This window comes from Diabrotica virgifera, chromosome 5, assembly GCF_917563875.1.
Source record: "Diabrotica virgifera virgifera chromosome 5, PGI_DIABVI_V3a".
NCBI lineage: Eukaryota > Metazoa > Arthropoda > Insecta > Coleoptera > Chrysomelidae > Diabrotica > Diabrotica virgifera.
The window spans coordinates 235,778,893-235,800,676 of record NC_065447.1 but is presented as its reverse complement, the minus strand read 5'-3'; the positions used below and the strand labels follow the sequence as shown (position 1 = coordinate 235,800,676).

General features: G+C 32.3%; 1 protein-coding gene across 2 annotated transcripts in view; it reads left to right on the top strand.

Annotated features, from left to right (window-relative positions):
* The first annotated feature begins 9,699 nt into the window (after nucleotides 1–9,699).
* LOC114331755 (probable multidrug resistance-associated protein lethal(2)03659) overlaps nucleotides 9,700–21,784 on the top strand; it is a 243,736-nt gene continuing 231,651 nt past the window's right edge. Inside the window, exon 1 of one of the 2 annotated variants that reach the window (XM_028281392.2) lies at nucleotides 9,700–9,914. The gene's annotated coding sequence lies outside the window, so the exon portion shown is untranslated. Of the gene's footprint in view, nucleotides 10,071–21,784 lie in introns of both variants that reach the window. The other variant, XM_028281390.2, reaches the window with a different exon arrangement.

Below are 21,784 nucleotides of genomic sequence, written 5' to 3'. Positions count from 1 at the left end.
ACCTTAGTAATTCGCTTAGAAAATTCTTATAACTTACTTAAACGGTCTACCAAATTTCATTAAAATCGACCTAATAAATTTTGCATAATAAATTTGCAATATAAATGTTTTTAACAAAGTTCAAATTTTTTAAAATCTTTCTGAACAAAAAGTAGACCATTTAGAAGTTGGCTAATTTTTTTACATATAAAGAGATGCTTTACCTATCTAATACACTTTACAGAATTAAAATCGGAATTAAATTACAAATAGTCCAGAAAGCCACTGCGCATCCGCTAGGAAAAATGTTCTAATTCGGAATTTTTGCACAATCTTATTCAAAAAGGACCCATTTTAACAAATTTGCATGTTGCCAGGACCAAAAGTTAGTCAAAAATTTTTTAAACGTTTTTTTTTGTTTATTTCCTAAAATTATTTTTTTTTGCATGGAACAATTTTTTTTTAGATTTTTTGGATCATTTTAAACAGAAAAGGTATTTAGTGACTTTTATCTAAAGTTGATAGTTTTTGACATATAAGCGATTAAAAATTGAAAAATTGCGAAATCGGCCATTTTTAACCCTCAAAAACTATTTGAAAAACTGAAAATTTTAATGTTGCCAAGGTAGGTAGATATTCTTTAAACACCTATTGATGAAATTCTGAAGAGTTTTTTGCAATACAATATCAAAAACCCCTTTGTTTTCTAATTGCCAATCAAGCGTGCGCGACTTTATTTTCCACTGTTGCATGTGTATGCAGTATGGTGCAAATGAAAGGAATATATTCGTTATTTCGTAAACTGGCGACTTTAAGGAAAAATCCCGAAACAAGTCGATTTTTATTATTAAGTTATGATATTGTGACATATATGGTATACTAGTGACGTCATCCATCTGGACGTGATGACGTAATCGATGATTTTTTTAAATGAGAATATGGGTCGTGTGCTGGCTCATTTGGAAGGTTCTTTAATTCTCTATTCAGTAATATAAGCATGTACATAATTGTTTACACAGGGTGTCCAAAAAATTTTTATTAATTAAATCATTTGGCAAATTGACAAAAAAATAATTTTATTAACGTTTCGACGCCCAAATCGGGTGCCGTTGTCAAAATACAAAATATTACTAAATAAACAAAAATGTTGTTGCTAAGCAAAAAAATTCTTCTAATAATTTATTTAATCTGACTCATTTATATTGGCAATTTAGACATATATTATACATTTTAAAGTAGAAGACTTTAAAATGATATTGCCAATATTTATGAGTTGCGTTCCTGGGACGACTTACTGAAAGATAGTTCATTCGATTACATGAAATCAACCCCAACTCAAGAATATCCGTCACAAAAAAAATTATAGCATGTGATCTGTCTTTAAAAAGACAACCAAATGCAACGACACTAAAATTCTCGCGTTAGAGACTTCATAGTAAATCACAAGGGAAAACCAGGAAAAAAATATTGGCAATATCATTTTAAAGTCTTCTACTTTAAAATGTATAATATATGTCTAAATTGCCAATATAAATGAGTCAGATTAAATAAATTATTAGAAGAATTTTTTTGCTTAGCAACAACATTTTTGTTTATTTAGTAATATTTTGTATTTTGACAACGGCACCCGATTTGGGCGTCGAAACGTTAATAAAATTATTTTTTTCATTTTAATTGTGGCTTATTTCCCATATAAATAATTAATCATAAAAATGCCACAAGGAAATAGCTTCAGAACAACATTGACAAAAAAATTAAATTATTCGATACCCTGTACAAATAATTATGTAAATGTTTATATCACTGAATAGATAATTGAAGAACCTTTCAAAGAAGCTAGCACGCTAACGAATTTATTCCTTTCATTTGCACCATACTGCATTACACATGCAACGGTGGAAAATAGTGTCGCGCACGCTTGAGTGGCATTTAAAAAACAAAGGGGTTTTTGATATTTTATTGCAAAAAACTCTTCGGGATTTCATCAATCAATGTTTAAAGAATATCTACCTACCTTGTTAACATTCAAGTTTTCAGTTTTTCACATAGTTTTTGAGGGTTGAATATGGCCGATTTCGCAATTTTTCAATTTTTAATCGCTTTTATGTCAAAAACTATCAACTTTAGAGGAAAGTCACTAAAGACCTTTTCTGTTTGGAATGATCCAAAAAACCTAAAGAAAGTTTGTTCCATGCAAAAAAATTAATTTTAGGAAAAAAACAAAAAAAAAAACGTTTAAAAAATGTTTGACCACCTTTTGGTCCTGGCAACATGTAAATTTGTTAAAAGGGGTCCTTTTTGAGTAAGATTGTGCAAAAAATCCGAATTAGAATATTTTTCCTAGCGGATGCGCAGTGGCTTTCTGGACTAAAACAATTTTTTGGCTAATAAACAAATAGCTTTGTTTAATAATAAAAATATTAATTTTTAGCAATGCAGTTAACTAAAACCGGTATAATTTGACTTAGACTTTTAAATGCTGTCAGCAGAATTGCTATTTTATTTTTTAATCAAAAGTTATTCTCGTTCAAAAATTGCAATTTTTCGATTTTTCTAATGTTCCACCGCGCTTATCTCGAAAACTATGCATCCTACGAAAAAACTTGCAAGAACATTTTTTGCTTAAAACTACCCAAGAAATACAAAAAATGTTTTATTTTGCGAAAAATCGATGTTATGTAATTCCTCACGTTCTTTGTTTATAAAAATCTTATCGTTATCCGGATCAACTGTTACCCAAAAAATTCGTGTTATACATAAAAAAATTTGGGTGAGTCCATCTAAATAAAGGAGGCCGTAGCACCTCCTTCTGGACACAGCACTAATTTGTTTATAAGCCAAATAATTGTTTATAATTTTAAAACATTTCTGAGGCTGCTTAAATAATCCGATTTCAATTGTGTAAAGTGCATTAGATAGGTGCAGTGCTTCTTTATATGTAAATAAAATGACAAATATTTTTATGTTCTAGTTTTTGTTGTGCAAGATTTTAAAAAATTTAAATTTTTTAAAAAAGTTTAGATTGCAAACGTATTATGCAAAATCTAGTAAGTCAATTTTAATGAAATTTGGTGGACGGTTTTAGCACATTAAAATTTTCTAAGCTAATTAGGAAGGTTCCAAGTGTAACCTAAGTGATGGAAAAACATTGAATAATGACAGGCTTCTTTTGCCCCCTTATTGTATATTTTATGTTTGCAATCGTATCTGATAGAAAATTTAATTATATTTGTTTTATTCCTATACGACTTTGTTCCAAAATGAATCGTTTTAAAGTTATAAGCAAAGAAATTAGAAAAAAAAACGAAATTTTTTTAAATTTTTAAATATTTTTTTTTATTAATGTTCGGGGCATATTTGAGAAGGAGCATAAGTCAATTATTATTAACGAAGTTATCACCTAACTTTATCCGCAAAAATCCGAATGCCACCTCTCACATCCACCTAAAAACAGATCCTTCCTTGTCTATACATTTTAACATTGCACTTGAGTTAGCGATACTCCATTTGAATCAATATCAATATTATCGATATCGATACTATTGAAAGAATATATATCGATACCAAGATAGTCAATCGGTATATAAAAGGTTCAGGATGGCTTGTAGCAGGGTGGTCTGGTTTCATGTCTCACAATGTTTCCGAAATATTGTAGCTTTCGAAATTTGATGGTGGTCTCAATTATTCTTCATTCTTCTGAGGACCTCCTCATTTACGACTAGTCAGTCCACGAGATCTTAACTATTTTCCGATAGAGCAACATGTCAAATGCTTCCAATGTTCTGCACATATATTCGTTCAAGTTTCACGATTCAATACAATAAAAAAGGACAAAGAAGACGTATCATCGCAACATTCTTAATTTTGTGCCAAGAAAGAGGATGAGGCTCTTGAAGGAAGCCTTGAAGGAAGGTTGAAAGCGGATCCAGCTTTTTCGATGAGCGCTCTTATACAATGGCGGATTAACCAATAGGCAAAGTAGGCAGAGCCCCAAACGAAAAACTAATAATTACAATTAAATAAATCTATAAATGTTGAAAAATTCAAATATCGCAATACCATAAAAGTGATGGTGGATTTATAAAACTACAGTACAATGCATACTTTTGTTTATATAGAAAGTCTATGTTATGAGAATAAATCGCTAATGAATGCCCTTTGCTTGAAGGAACAGTACTACAGATGGAAATAAGAAAAAAGGTTCAAGAGTGGAGCAGAAAAACGCAAGAAAAAGCAGAAGAAAGAAAATATCCTTAAGCAAGATCGAAAACAGAACCTATACTTATTTAAACTCAGTTTTACACGGAAATCCACAGCTAGTGAAGCTGCAACCAATAAAATTCACGTGATTAAACAGAAATAACTGAGGGAAACATAGCTTCCATAACCGAAGAAGACGAAAAAACATGTAACGACAGTTCTATTGCAGTTCAAGAAGTTAAAGAAACAGAAACCGAAACTAAGATACAAATTGAACATAAAGATAAATTGGATCCTAAATTCGGAAAACGACATAGGATTACAGAATACAATAACTGAAGAAGTACGAACATTTTAGATTGAGAAAGGTCTTCATAATGTAAAAATCTTGATGAAAGTTTTTCAGCATCAAAAAGAAATTTTGAAGGCATTACAATATTTTTACATAATCTATGGTTTTTCGAAAATATATCAGTGGAACCAAAATTAAAAGAAATTGGCTTACGTATTCTTCCTCAAATGGAATATCGTATTTTGGGTTTGTACAGTCCGTGTAGGTACAACCTTTTTTCAGCCACTACCCACCGTTACCTTTATCTAAAGACCTATATCTAAAGGTTACAACGCTTTCGAATCTGCTCTTCATACTTTTGTTGAGGACACTAATCAGAAAGCTGAAACAGTTCATGAGGCTAAGCGCTTGTTGAAAGAAATATCAAAAAAAGAAACATTTATAATTAATAAGTTTTGGGCAACAAGTCTAGAATGAATCAACGCTGTCAGTAAATCATTACAGAGAGAAGAGAGGAGATTGAACTTTAAACTGTAGTTTAACTTCTAAATTCACTTTTGGAGTTCCTAATATCCCAAAGACAAAATTTTGCTTACTACGAGCAGAAGACCTGCGATCTACAATACTCTGAATATCCCGACGCCAGTAAACGAAAACGAGCAAGAAAACTACATTTTGATGATACTAATTCCAATGAAGTTTTTCTACAGGGTGGACAAAAGTTAAAAGTTAAAACGTATCCACCAATATCCGACAAGTTAATTACTGAGCTGAGTCGTCGGTTGACAGTGTACGGGTCAGTAAACTCAGCACGTATTTGATCTTTTGTGTGTTTTAAAAATTAAGTAATACTCAAATAAATGAGTATGCTTCAAGACTACATAAAAACTATCCTGATGATATTGAATCTGAACTTGAATATGAACGAGAGCAGTTCAAATATTTTACAGCTAATATTCTAGACTTGCTAAGGGGCCTCATAGCTTGGGTTGCCTAGGGGCCTCAAGATTCTTAATCCGAGACTGCTCTTATATCCTGATTGTTGATTTATTCTTTATTCGTTATGATACCGAGGTAGCTGTAGTTCATCACTCTTTATTTTGTGGTTGGTTGACTTAGATTTGACCTTCTGTTGTCTTTTTCTTGCTAATTATCACGAGTTTTGTGATCTATATTTACAGTAACCCACAATTTTGGCACATTGATGAAAGAACAAGAAAAAAACAATCAATATATACCAGTCAAATCAAAGGTTGGTACCAGAAGCTGTACTTCGTCAAGCTCGCCAAAGTGTGCAAATTCTTTAGGAAGTCACTAGTAGTAGTGGCCATGACGCTGGCATCGTCTCCATCGATCTCAGGAGACCGATGAGGATAGGCAAGCTAGATTGGCCCAAGAGGCATAGTTGCAAGAAGGGATATTTTTGATTAAAAAAAAATTAGAGGGAATCGAATAAAATTGGAAGGAGATACAGTAAAATAGGAGTATGTCAGACAAAATTGAGTGAAGTGACCGTAGATGGCAATTGGTTGGATAGTAAAATATAAAAATGACCTTTTTTGCACGATTGATCATTTTTGACTGTTTACCGTGACAGATTTTACGTCAGTAGGTGACATTTACCAGCAGCTCGGCGGTAAGTAATCCAACTCGACGGTAAGTACTCCAACTCCACGGTAAGTAATTCACTTACCGTCGAGTTAAAAAATCTCTTAATTTTAATTTATTTTTGAAAGAATAAAGAAAACTAACGAATTATTTATTAATATTGAAACTTGCGGTACAATTTGTTAAATTATTTAATCAAATCCCACTTGTTTGGGCTGTGGTTTCACTTCTAACAGAAACTCCTGCAGAATCGCATACATTAGTAGTATTACTAGTATTGCACAATATTTTTTCGGCAAAATCTATTTTATTTTGAAGAGAATCTTCTACATAGCTTTCTGCCACTGTCGATGAACGCCAACCTCCATGACGCTTTAATCCGATGACATCAACACCTTTATTAGCCAAAAGCGTTGCTGATGTCCTCCTGAACGAATGGCCAGTATAGTTCTCGGGATTAGGCAAATTTAAGAATTTGGCAATTTGAGCAGGCCAGCCCCCGATTGTCTCTTTCCCTATTACTTAAGCACAACATTTTCCTTTGGCGTATCTTAAGAACAAATGATTTGATTTTACTTGTAATGGACGAAGTTTTATATACTTTTGGTAGGTATTTTGATAACGGATTTTGGATTTTTCGGGAATAATTGCGGAACACCCTCCTTCCCAAGCCCGTTCAATTTCTTCAAATTCACTTTCGCTCATATTTTAATTTATAATAATCAAAATTGTACATAAAATTATTGACAACTAATAGTCCAGAAAGCCACTGCGCATCCGCTAGGAAAAATATTCTAATTCGGATTTTCTGCACAATCTTACTCAAAAAGGACTCCTTTTAACAAATTTGCATGTTGCCAGGACCAAAAGGTGGTCAAAAATTTTTTAAACGTTTTTTTTTGGTTTTTTCCTTAAATTATTTTTTTGCATGGAAAAAATTTTTTAAGTTTTTTGGATCATTCCAAACAGAAAAGGTATTTAGTGACTTTTCTCTAAAAATGATAGTTTTTGACATATAAGCGATTAAAAATTGAAAAATTGCCAAATCGGCCATTTTTAACCCTCAAAAACTATGTGAAAAACTGAAAATTTTAATGTTTCCAAAGTAGGTAGATATTCTTTAAACATCGATTGATGAAATCTCGAAGAGTTTTTTGCAATACAATATTCAAAACTCCTTTGTTTTTTAATTGGTAATCAAGCGTGCGCGACACTATTTTCCACCGACAGTATGGTGCAAATGAAAGGAATAAATTCGTTATTTCGTGAACCGGCGACTTTAAGGAAAAATCCAGAAAAAAGTCGATTTTTGGTTTTAAGTTATGATATTGTGGCATATATGGTATACTAGTGACGTCATCCGTCTGGGCGTGATGACGTAATCGATGATTTTTTTAAATGAGAATAGGGGTCGTGTGGTAGCTCATTTGAAAGGTTCTTCAATTCTCTATTCAGTAATGTAAACATTTACATAAATATTTATACAGGGTGTCGTTCAACTTCTTTTTTTTTAAATAATTTAATTTAATAAAAAATTTTTGGATACCCTGTATAAACAATTATGTAAATGTTACTGAATAGAGAATTGAAGAACCTTTCAAATGAGCTAGCATACGACCCCTATTCTCGTTTAAAAAAATCATCGATTACGTCATCACGTCCAGATGGATGACGTCTCTAGTATACCATATATGCCACAATATCATAACTTAAAAATAAAAATCGACCTGTTTCGGGATTTTTCCTTAAAGTCGCCGGTTTACGAAATATCGAATTTATTCCTTTCATTTGCACCATACTGTCGGTGGAAAATAGTGTCGCGCACGCTTGATTAGCAATTAAAAAAACAAAGGAGTTTTGAATATTGTATTGCAAAAAACTCTTCGGCATTGCATCAATCGATGTTTAAAGAATATCTACCTACCTCGGCAACATTAAAATTTTTAGTTTTTCACATAGTTTTTGAGGGTTAAAAATGGCCGATTTCGCAATTTTTCAATTTTTAATCGCTTATATGTCAAAAACTATAATTTTTAGAGAAAAGTTACTAAAGACCTTTTCTGTTTAGAATGATCCAAAAAACCTAAAAAAACTTTTTTCCATGCAAAAAAAATAATTTTAGGAAAAAAACAAAAAAAAAACCTTTAAAAAATTTTTGACCACCTTTTGGTCCTGGCAACATGCAAATTTGTTAAAAGGAGTCCTTTTCGAGTAAGATTGCGCAAAAAATCCGAATTAGAATATTTTTTCTAGCGGATGCGCAGTGGCTTTCTGGACTATAAATAAAAACTCAATTCTCCATTGTTGTTATGCACCCTAGTTACTACCTAACAACCAAAGTATCTATCTTGATAAAATGAATGAAACTAGTCAATATGACGAAAATGTTTAATTTTATAATGTATAATGGTATCAATCGTGCAAAAAACGTTATAAGCATGTCGAACGTTAAGGGTAACCGATCTCAGACAATAATTGGAGTCGTCGCTCCGCTCCTCCTCCAAACAATTGTCTTCGATCGGTATAAAACCCTTACCGTTCTCCATACTTAATATACTATATCGTGCCGGTAAATGAGCTTTTCAAAATTATAAAAGCGACAAAATAAACATTCGTTACGATACAAATATTTTTATATCTTACATACTTCATTTTTTATGATGTAATATCAACAAAAGAAAATAAGGATGTTAAATAGCGATCTCTTTTCTTGTACTTTGATTCACTTTAATAAGTGTCGTTATTGGGTAATGGCAAGGAAGTTACCATACCTAAAAAGTGTAATAGTGATGAAGAACGAAAGTAAGCTAGGAATGCTCGAAGAATGGGAGAACAACGAGAAAACTCAGGAAACGGAGCCTAAGTGGAGACGTTGCGAACAAGAGAGTTCTGAAGCCAGATTAAATAGGCATCAGCCAGAATCCACGTCAGAGAGGACATAAAGATAATTAGAAGATGACGTTGAAAGGCAAGGTCGAGTAGATTGAAATTCACTACTTCGGTAGGCACTCCAATGTCAGGAAACTCCAGAGGAAGCCTGCAGAATAAAGGAGGGTGAGTTGGTGCGCTTTCATCGGCAGCGAGATCTGGATAATAAGGAACAATGCCACTCAAGTTTGGCACAAGAAACCGTACTTCGTCAAGCTCGCCAAAGTATGCAAACTCTTGAGGAAGTCATATATTAAGTCGTATAGTTGCAAGAAAAGATATTTTTTATTTAAAAAAAAATGAAGGGAATCGGTAAAAATTGGAATGAGATAGGTAAAATAGAAAAAATTGAGTGAAGTAACCGTAGAATGGCTATTGATTGGATAGTAAATGACCTTTTTCGTGCCGATAACTGAGTTTAAAAATTATATAACTTACGAAATAAATGTTAATTACAATACAAATGTTTTTCTATCTTACACACTTCATTTGTTACGATGTAATGTCTACAAAAGAAAATGAGAATGTTAAATAACGATTTCGTTTAACTGTACGAAAGAGAAAAGATATTCTGTGGCTTCCGCGTGAAATATTAGAAGCCATCCTCAAGAAAGTAAATTGGGTACACTAGTACTGCATTAAATCCTTGTACTTTGATTCAGTTTAATAAGTGTCGTTATTGGTTAATGGCAAGGAAGTCATCATACCGCCACAGCAAAGTGTGTAGTCGAAAGTAGCACATTCGTCGCATTGGTTCAAATTTAAACAAACAGTATCTTAGATCTGTGGCTCGCGCGGCATCTTCTTTACCCCGTTTAAGTGTGTTTATAAACCCCGTAATTTTAGTGGGATTTCCCTGTAAATGTGACCATTTATATAACTGTTAGATGTGGCAGAGTTAACAAGTGTATGTACGTTAAATAATTATATTTTACTCTCATTGTCCTATACCTTATATAACTAGTTAGGTACTGCATCCTCCGTTGCCATTGGTTGGTGACCTTGCTTGTGTTCATATTAAAATTTGAAGTTTTGATTTATTCGCACATCCGTTTATTATACGGTAAGTTGATTTTATTTTGTTTTGATTACGTAAAATACTAGATTTTTGGTTTGAAACGTAAAGTTTTATGGAATTTTATTCTATAACTCAACCATTTTACTGCACAATTTAAATGTCAAATTTTGATATGCGTTTATATTATTTTTTTTTCAATTTTGCGAACCCTTCAGAGAGGTTTTAGCTGATTTAAGAGCGTAAGTGCCAAATTTCATGTTAATGATTTTTAAATGCATTAATTTTATTTAGAATCCTGAGATAACTAATAAGTATTTTTGAAAAATTTAAACGCAGAATGGAAGATTGCATTATTACCGAGGATCGAAAGTCCCTGAAAACTTCCATAATCTTTATTTTAAGTTGCATGGGTGAAAAAAAAGGGAAGATTGAGTGTGATGTTGACTTTTAAATATCTCATTCAAAAAAACTTATTGTTTATTCTAAGGAGCTTTTGTAATCTTTCATTCTGCGTTTAAATTTTTCAAAAGTACCTATTGGTTTTCTCAAGATTCGAAAAAAAATTGGCTTTAAAAAGTATTGGTTCGAAATTTGGCGCCTACGCTCTTAATGAGTTACAAATCAAACTTTTCAAATTTATGTTTAGTTAGATACTATTATTAGATCATTTAAAGTAGTGAATTATTTTTAATTATTTTTGTTTGTAATTTCACCGGTGTACCTTTAACCTTTATCAATCTATTTTCACTTTATAATTTGTGTCAAGATTTATTGTAAATTTATTCTATATTATTCTATACTATTCTTTTTCAAAATGTTAAATTATAAATTGCGTAGGAATAACACTATTAAAGACATTTTGTTTTATTTTGACTACGTAAAATACCAGATTTTCGGGTAAAACCTAAATGTTTATGGGATTTTATTCTATAAATCAACTTTTTTACTGCACCATTTAAATGTCAAATTTTTGATATGCTTGTAAATTATTTTATTTTTAATTCTACAAATTTTTTCGAGGAGGTTTTAGCTGATTTAATAAGTACCAGTTCAAAATTTGTAACGAGTTAGATACTATTATTATATGATACAAAGGTAGTGAATTATTTCTAATCTTCTTCGTTTGAAATTTCACTCGTGTAGCTTTCTATTGCCATTTTTTTTTCAATAAATTTTCACTTTATAAATTGCGTCCAGATTTAGTGCCAATTTATTCTACACTATTATTATCATTGTACACAGCTCACTATAAATATTTGTCTTTTTTTTGCAAAATATTTATTGCAAACTACGTAGAAATCACACCATTAATTAAAATGTTATGTGCCAAATAAAACATAAATTATATAAAATAAAACAATTTAAATTGTCCAACCTGTTGATTTATCTAGTTATATTTTTAATAAACATAAAAAATTAACTAATAAACTTATGTTTTCAAAGTATTTCACAATAATCTAAATATAAAGAAATATAAAACGAATATTGATATATTTTTGTTATATACTCGGTCTAATGCCTAAAGTGGTTTGACATTATGTAGAAACATAAAAATAATGGAAAAATACAGGAAAATCATTTCCAAACACTGTTTTACACTTATCTTTATGTATTATGTTATATCTTTATACCTAATTATACTTCTTTTGGTGGTGCGACTGATTGTCATACGTTGACTATAAAATTGGATGTACTAACTATGGGGTTAAAGGGGATGAAGAGGATTTTATGATCTGTTAAAAGATGCACTGGGGTTTCTCAGCCAACGAATTCATGTGGCGGAAATAATAATGCTTGACTAATATGAATGACTGACTAAAAAGGATAAAATTAAAAATGAGTATATTGGGAGAAATGTAGAGATTGCACCAATTGATGTCAAGATGAATGAATAATTACAATCATTCAAATACTGATAAAATAAATATTGGTTTAGCGTTATGTCGTGATATTGTCCTACTTTCACATTAATTTGTCATGTCAGTGTGGTATATACTGCGTCTAATAATAAAGTCTATCGTATTCAGTTTGAACATACTTTCATACTCATATCTTCAGTAGCAGATTGAAGACTATCCACTTTTTTTTATGATTTCCATCGAAATTCAATCACAATATTATCTCTTGTTCCTTTAACACTAGAAATGTTGAATATGATATATGACTTAAGACATAAGCAAAACAAAAGAAAATTTAGAGCTGAAACGGGTTAATTTTTCTGAAAATCGAATTTCCCTTATTTTTCGCAACTTTTACAAGATAAAATTTTTCGTTCCTGACCTATTATCATTACGTGTTTGGGTCATAGTTAACACCCTTAAGGCACCAGTTTAAGTAGCTCTTACACCAAATTTTTGAAAAATATAATCAATATTCTTCTATCGATTCACAGCACAGGTGATTTTCTTTACAAAAGAAAATTCAATTTTGACGCCGATATACCTTGGAAACAGTTTTTACATATTTTACTCTCCTTCATTTATCTTTCAGCACTTTAAAAGGGATGTAAAGGAATAAGGGATAAAATCTTGGTTAAACGTTGTCAAAAATCCAATTGTCTATTAAGTATAACGTCGTATACAAAAAGCGTTAACGCTTGAAAAAGTGTTTAATTCTCTTTAAGGATTTGTTCACATTTTTAGAGATTTTTTAGAAAATTTTAACGTTTTTGCTTGTTTTATCGTCGCTTATTTTAAACTCTTCCAATGTTTTCATTATGTTCTAATATTTTCGACGTTTTTAACGTTATTTAATACCTGTACCATTTTTAAAGCTTTTATGAGCCTCATAAATGTTTTTTGCCAGTCAGTTTTCCAGCGGATTTTAACGCTTTTCGAGTTGACTACATGTGACATTGAACTTGCTGTTTTGTTTGAAGTTTATAGGTCAAGGGTCAGACATTATTAAAGTTGTTACCTATTTATTTATTTACTCAAAAATATTTGGTGCGCATTGATAATAAAATGAAAATGCAGTATAAACAAACCGCGTAAGAAAAATAGTTTCATAAAACAGATAATATCACATAAACTTATATACTCGTCTTGTTTGATATTAAAAATAAAACTATAAAATATAGTAATCAATTTTATAATATCTATAGGGCATTAAGCCACAATTGATTGTAATAAAAATTTGATTTTCACGCCGGAAATCCTTTATAAAAAGAAAAAATTTGTAAAATTTGAAAAAAAAACGGAAAATGTAATATTTACTTACTTATCCTTTGCTTTACACAGCACATTCTGTTTTCCGTTTATCACACTCCAATCGTAATTCCTTCTTGTAATATCATGTAATATATACCTGTCTGTTTGAGTGAGGTCTCCTTTTTGTTTCTCCTTTCGACTGCAATATAGGACGTCCTCCTGCCCTCCTTTTATTTGGTTTACATTTTCAACTTCTCAGCGGTATTCTCGTCCCATCCGTCCTTCGTATGTATCCAAAGCACAGTAATATTCCTTTTTCTAGTTTGTCAGTTAGTGTCTAGTTCACATTAATTAGTTCTCTATGTCATTCATTTCTCACTTTGTCCATTAGTGTTTGAAACGAAATACGACAATAGACTACCCCAACTAATTGAAATAATATTCGAAAATATTACTCAAATCATCCAAGAGAGCTATCGTTCACCCCAGCCTAGCTCAGTCTCTCTGGGTGTGTGTTCGTCTTGTCATAATCTTAGAATATGAATTCTAAAAATTTAACCAGTTACAAAAAACTCGAAGAGGTACCACAAGGTTATTTATTATTGTTAAAAATCATAAAAGGACGCGTTTCGGCTTTACACAAGCCATCATCAGCTTAAATACAGGACATAGAAAACAACGGACTGACCAGAAAACAGAAAGGAGGAAGAATCAGCTAGTTTACATTATATAGTATAGAGATGCACACATTTCATCATTAATATGTAGCTATTTATAGCGTTTTGTTCTTATTGTACTGTAAAATCTTGAAGAACTTCAGCATGTGGAGGAACAATCATGTGAGCCGGTCAGGTGTAAAGACTTTCTTTTCACCGGAAAACAGATAAACACGCATGGGATAATGAACATAGAGTTCAGTGGAGAGATTCAAGTATAGTCCTGAAAGAAACAGATAGTAAAAAGATAAAAATCAAAGAAGCGGCTCTAATTATGCTAAATGAAAACAATTGTGTCGCAAATTCCTCGGTAGAATGCAGTAGGATGTGGTTACCTATACTAAAAGAGGAAGTCAATAGAAAGAAAATACCACGATTAGTAAGTAATTAACATATTGAGTTAGTACATATTTTATATTTTAGTTTTATTTATATAATATCTATGTATTATTAATACTACTTATAATTTAATATAGCATACATACATTAAAGTCAGAATTTGGTATTAGTTTTGAGAGTAAACTAAATGTAAGCCCAAATACTTACGATGTCGGGATAGTATCACGAGGTTTTTTCCTGGTTTTCCCTCGTGATTTACTATGGAATCTCTAGCGCGAGAATTTTACTGCCATCGTTGCATTTGTTTTCTTTTTAAAGACAGATCACATGCTATGATTTTTTGTGGCGGATATTCTTGAGTTGGGTTTGATTTCATGTAATCGAATGAACTATCTTTTAGTAAAGCCGTCCCAGGAAAGCAACTCATCAATATTGGCAATATCATTTTAAAGTCTTCTACTTTAAAATGTAGAATACATGCCTGAATTGCCGATATAAATGAGTCAGATTAAATAAATTATTATAAGAATTTTTTACTAAGCAACAATATTTTTGTTTATTTAGTATTATTTTGTATTTTGAAAACGACACCCGGCTTGGGCGTCGAAATGTTAATAAATTAATTTTTTTGGTAAAATTGTGGCTTATTTCCCATTTAAAATAGTTCATTATAAAAATGCCACAAGGAAATAGCTTCAGAACAACATTGCAGTTTCAGCTCCAAAATATCATTGAAAAAAAAAACGTTGCCACCTTTATCATGTAGAAGTTAAAGCTGATATGACCAAAGTTCAAGAGTTGCCATCTGACAAATATATTTTGTCGATTAGAATTAGACCTAGAAATCACAGGAATTTCATATAATGCTTATGATTAGACTAGTTGTTGAGTTTGAATATAAGGAAAATAAGGACAAAATATTTCGATGATAAAAGATTTGAGAACCAACTATTTTTAGAAGGAAAATAGCAAAATAAAACAGAAAGTTACAAAATGGATAAAAACAACTGAAATTGGAATAAAATAATTATTTCAATAAAATTAATAAACATGTGACGTTACAATAATATTTCTATACCTACTAAAGTACTTTTCGAATAGTAATTTATTTTTTAAACAATTTATTACTACATTTGTCATTATTTTATAGGTATAAGATTTAAAAGCTTAAACACAGAGCATTATACAATTCACAGTATAAATATATTTCCCTTTCCTATTAAGAGTATCCTATGTAGCTTTTAGATTTTCGACTTCAACACATTTTATTAAATTATTCTAAAGCAGTTTAAAATATGCTAGTTGCGAACACCATTCCTAGACCTCATTAAATAAGCTCTTTGTCGGAAAAGGTTCCACAGGTAAGGAGCCCTTTTCGATTTTCCTGAAATAATTAGTTGAGAAACACATGACTAGCCCTCTCAAGCCAACATTAACGACGTCTTAAGGTCCTTTACTTTTAAGACAGCAATTTAGATACTCATCCACATATCCTTACTTGAGATTCAAGTCTGTGAAATAAATTATTCACACAATTTTGTGTGAGGTAATCTGAATGTTATAAAAGATGTTAATGTAAACAAAATCAAGTCAATTTTTATAAATGTACCACGCACAAACCTTATAAAAATTAGATCCCAGTGGATTTCGTTTATACTTTGGGAAAATACTCATTGAAATATCCTGATAAAAAGTTCTCATGGGCACATTTTGATCGTATGGAGGATTTTCAAGATATACATAGAGGCACAAACTCGGAAAATTATAAGATTTACTGGGTATTCCATTTCCCTGAGTTACTGGTTATCTGGCAATATGTAGAAGTTTGGATCAAGGAAAAGTACTAGTAGTCTAGGATTTTTTCCTGGCTATCCAATGGCGACCTTTACTTTGATCTTGACGTTCAACGGACATCATCTTCTAGAGTTTCGAGTGTTTTCGGCATTAAATTGATATAAACAGATTACTCATTGGTTTTTGGGATCGCTAAACACGAATATGCCATCAGAATTTACCTCCGGAGGACGTGGTGGCCAGGGACACTGCAAGGGACGTCATCTTCTAGAGTTTAGATGGTTTTCAGCATTTAATTGAGGCAAATGAATTACTGGAGGGTTTTTTGAGGTCACTAAACACGAATATGCTACCAGAACCGACTCCACCAAGGTCAATGAAAGGCGCTCCTGGAGTTTCGAGGGTCTTTGGTACTACATTAATGCAAACGGATTAGTTATAGGTTTTTGGGGTTGCTGAACACGAATACGTGATCAGCACAGACACAGGAGCACCTGGTGCCTAAGATAGGATATCTTATGGAGCTTCGGAGGAATCAAATGGATTACTCTTAGGTTTGTAACTCCAGAAGATTACCTGTCTTAGGAACACCAGGTGCTCCTAAGTCTGTGCTGAAATCGTATTCGTGTTCAGCAACCCCAAAAACATATAACTAATCCGTTTGCATTAATGTAGTACCAAAGACCCTCGAAACTCCAGGAGCGCCCTTAATTGACCTTGGAAACCTCGTGTTTAGCGATCTCAAAAAACCCCTTCAGTAATTCATTTGCATCAATTAAATGCCGAAATCCATCGAAACTCTAGAAGATGACGTCCATTGAAGGTCAAGGTCAAAGTAAAGTTCACCATTGAACAGCCAGGAAAAAATCCTAGACTACTAGTACTTTTCCTTGATTCAGACTTCTACATGTGAAGGTGACACCTTCAGTAATAATAATTGACTTATGCTCCTTCTCAAATATGCCCGGAACATTAACAAAAAATTAAAATATTTAAAAATTTCGAAAAACATCGATTTTTTCTGCTTTCCTTGCTTATAACTTTAAAACGGTTCGTTTTGGAACAAAGTCGTGGAGAAATAAAATAAAGATAATTGAATTTTGTATAATATACCACTGGTCAAAAATGTCTTAAGGTATTACCTTTTCTGCAATATAGCAATAAATACAAAATAAGGGGGCAAAATACGCCTGTTGCTATTCAATGTTTCTTAACCACTTTGGTGGCACTTAGAGCCTTAGTAATTCGCCTAGAAAATTCTTATAACTTACTTAAATGGTCTACCAAATTTCATTCAAATCGATCTAATAGATTTTGCATAATAAATTTGCAATATAAATTTTTTTAAAAGTTCAAATTTTTTAAAATCTTTCTGAGCAAAAAGTAGGGGTGAAGTCGAGTTCGCTCCGCTTCGTTCAGGTATATTTTAGAAGGGTACGAATTGGCTCCCGCATGAATGCGGGTAGGCTCTCATATAATCGCGGAAACATTAGACATTGTTTGCCAAATCGTGTAATATTTATACTGCTTAGGAAATTTACATAGTGATATAGACTTTTTATAGGAAAATTATACTTTTAGACAAATACTTTTAGAGTTTGTTTTAGTTCAACATTGGCATATGTGGCAATTTTAACACAAATTATCGGTGTCGGCCGGTATGCGCTCGACCGTTTTGCGCTCTTACCTGAAATCGGCCGGTTTGCGCTCTACACTCTAATACCCGAAAGTAAAGTTAGGACCGAAGGGTTAGGTCTTCCTCCTTTCCCATAGATATTTCTAGGAAGGTACCTGTTTCTAACAAAAAGAGAAAATTTGAAAGAAGTGACAACGGTGGGTGATATTTTCGACATGTTTAGGTAAAACAAATTTTGTCTATGGGAGCCAATTCGGACTCTACCTTTTTTAGTTCAGGTAAAATTCTTACCATTGGGAGCGAACTCGACCCCGTCCAAAAGTAGACCATTTAGAAGTTGCCTAATTTTTTTAAATATAAAGAATTGCTCTACCTATCTAATACACTTTACAGAATTAAAATCAGTTTATTTAAGGGGCCTCAGCAATGTTTTAAAATTATAAACAATTTTTTGGCTTATAAACAAATAGCTTTGTTTAATAATAAAAAAATTAATTTTTAGCAATGCAAATAATTAAAACCGGTATATTTACCGGTATATATTATATAACCGGTAGATTCACATGGAGATTATGGCAAACACACTGGAGCTCCTTAAATACATCTTTACGTGCAATCTAGCCCTCAGTATATAAGCCACTTTACACTGGCCCCACAGCACTCTCTAGAAAAGACCTTAGAATTATAAGAAGAATCCGTACAGGCCACACCAAACTTACTCACGGCTTCCTGATTTCATCAGATATCCGGCCTATCTGTCTAACATGCCAGTTCCAACTTACCGTGAACCACCGAATGTTATTACCGTGAACATTATTACCGAATGCCATCAGTACAGTGTAGTAAGACAACAGCTCAAACTCAAACCGCAGCTATGTGACATTCTAAGTGATACCAACCAGTTAGACAGAGTTCTTCAGTTTTTAAAAAAAATATCATTGTATCATAAACTTTAAATTTTTGTTTATGACATAACTTGTTAAGGCTCTTTAATTATTACTCTTGTAATTTTGTTTGTAATCGTCCCGTGCGAGTGGCAATAGTTGCCGAGCACGTTAATGTAAATAAAAAAAATTAAAAAAAAACGGTATAATTTGACTTAAACTTTCAAATGCTCTGAGCAGAATTGCTATTTTATTTTTTAATCAAAAGTTATTCTCGTTCAAAAATTGCAATTTTTTGATTTTTTGAATGTTCCACCGCGTTTATCTCGGAAACTATGCATCCTACGAAACTACATTTTTTGCTTAGAATTACCCAAGAAATACAAAAAAATGTTTTATTTTGCGAAAAATCGATGTTGTAATTCCTCAAGTTCTTTGTTTATAACAATCTTATCGACATCCGGATCAACTGTTACCCAAAAAATTCGTGTTCTACGGGTCAAAATAGATAAAAAAAATTGAGTAAGTCCATCTAAATAAAGAAGCCCGTAGCACCCCCTCCTGGACACAGTACTAATTTGTTTATAGCAAAAAAATTGTTTGTAACTTTAAAACATCGCTGAGGCTGCTTAAATAATCCGATTTCAATTCTGTAAAGTGCATTAGATAGGTGGAGTGCGTCTTTATACAAATCTTTGTATGTTCTAGTTTTTGTTGTGCAAGATTTCAAAAAATTTTAATTTTTTAAAAAAGTTTAAATTGCAAAATTATTATGCAAAATCTAGTAAGTCATTTTTAATGAAATTTGGTGGAGAGTTTTAGCAAATTACAAAAATTTTCTAAGCGTGTTAGGAAGGTTCCAAGTGTAATCTAAGTGATGGAAAAACATTGAATAAAGACAGGCTTGTTTTGCCACCTTACTTTATATTTATTGCTATGTTGCAGTAAGGGTGTTAAATCAAGACATTTTTAACCAATCGTATCTGATAGAAAATTTAATTATCTTTATTTTATTCCTGTACGACTTTGTTCCAAAATGAATCGTTTTAAAGTTGTAAGCAAAGAAAGTAGAAAAAAAAACTAAATTTTTTGAAATTTTTAAATATTTAATTTTTTTTAAATAATGATCCGGGCATATTTGAGAAGAAGCATAAGTCAATTATTATTAACGAAGTTATCACCTAACTTTATCCGCAAAAATCCGAATGGCACCTCTCACATTCACCTAAAAACAGATCATTCCTGGTCTAATCATGCTAAAACCGATTCGTATTCGTATGAATTAAATAGTCAGTTCTTCTTAACAGTGAATTATAAATATGTAGTTGATATAATAATCCAAAAGCTGTTTCTGTTCGTCAATTCGCTGAACTGGTAAGCAATAATAGACCCATTGTTTGTAAAACCAATTATATAACATTTTAAATTATTAACACGTATGCGAACAGTAACTCCCCTAATATTTACCGTGAATTACAATTTACCGACTAATTATATTATATGATATAACCATGATGAATCGACTATTTTGTTTCTATTTATTTTATAACAATTTAATAACTATTAATACTTTACATAATTAATATTATTAAACAGATTTCTAGAAATTTTTCTATCAAGGAAGTTGCACAATTACTGTTCCAGAGACCGTTGTTTGGTTTGGGTTTTCCATATCCAAAAAATATCAAAAGTTTGTTAGAGTGAGTAGCCATCTGTGGATAGCCCAGAGAACTATATCCCTTTCTTTTTTGATCTTAGTTAAGACATTGTCAACCACTATTGACCATAATCTACATGATAACCTTCTTTGAGGACAAGGTTTTACTGCTCTATAGTGGCTGACTGGTCTCCTAGATAGGTAATTTTATATTTCTTGTACTGTCCATGTATTGAATCCGCTTGATTAGTAAATAGTATGCCCTCTTCTGTTATGGAAGCGTCAATAGTCCTCAATGAGGTGTTATCAATGGATACGATGGATACACCACTTCTTTGGCCACGTTATGACTCTTCTTCTTCTTGTTTCTTTATGATGAATGTGTTTATTATTTTTTCTATGCTCTATAGGAGAAAGGTATATGAAGCCATGGATTAATTCCACATCCCTGATAAACTAATAAGATTGGTTGAGGCTACAATGCGTAAAGTTGTTTGCGCAAAGTCGAAATACAGGGCGATCAATCACAGGCGTTTGAAACGCATGTTGGGCAGCGACAGGGAGATGCGCTGGCGTGTCTCCTCTTCAACATAGCTCTGGAAAAGGCGGTCAGAGATGCCCGAATAGACTATAGAGGAAATATTTTTAATAAATCATCCCAAATTTTGGCATATGCAGATGACGCGGACCTAGTTGCCCGTAAAACACGCAAGCTAGAAGAAATGTATACCACCTTATGCCTCAAAAAATATGGGACTGCAAGTAAACGAGGAGGAAACTAAGATGATGGCATAAACACCCAACAATAGAGCAAGAAACGTTGGTCACCAATTCACAGTTGATAACTCTACCTTTGAAGTGGTAGACAAATTCACATACTTAGGCTTCCTGATAACCAAGGAGAACGGCATGACGGAAGAAATCAAGCGAAGGATAGTCCTAGCAAAAAAATGCTATTTTGGACTGAGTAGACATATGAGAAGCAAAAAAAAACACAAAAATAACGATATAAAATACCCTTATACAACCAGTGTTGACATATGGATCAGACGCATGGACCATCTCCAAGGCAGATGAAAACCTTCTGCTTATATTTGAACGAAGGATCCTGAGAGGAATATTCGGTGGTATCTGCGAAAATAGTGGTTGGAGGAGGAGGTACAACTACGAGGTATACCACAGATATAAACAAAAATTTGGTGGTAAAGACGTAGTATCTCTTATAAGAATCGGAAGATTAAGATGAGCAGGACATCTAGCAAGATCACAGCAAAACAACCCTTCTAGAAGAATCCTTATGTCACAACCTGTGGGAAGTAGAAATAGGGGTAGGCCAAAACTCAGATAGAAGGATGGTGTAGATGAGGATGGGAGAACAATAGGCGCAGCAAACTGGCAACGGTTGGCAATGGATAGGACTGACTGGGGAAATAGACTTGGGAAGGTCGAGTCTCCTTCATAGGGCTGTAGCACCATTGATGATGATAGGAGAAAGGACGTTAGGCTAATCATAGGTTTGAAGGACTTTGTTCTATGTTCCAGTTCGTTCTCAGTCGTCGATGTGACCAGTTGTGTTTTGTTTTG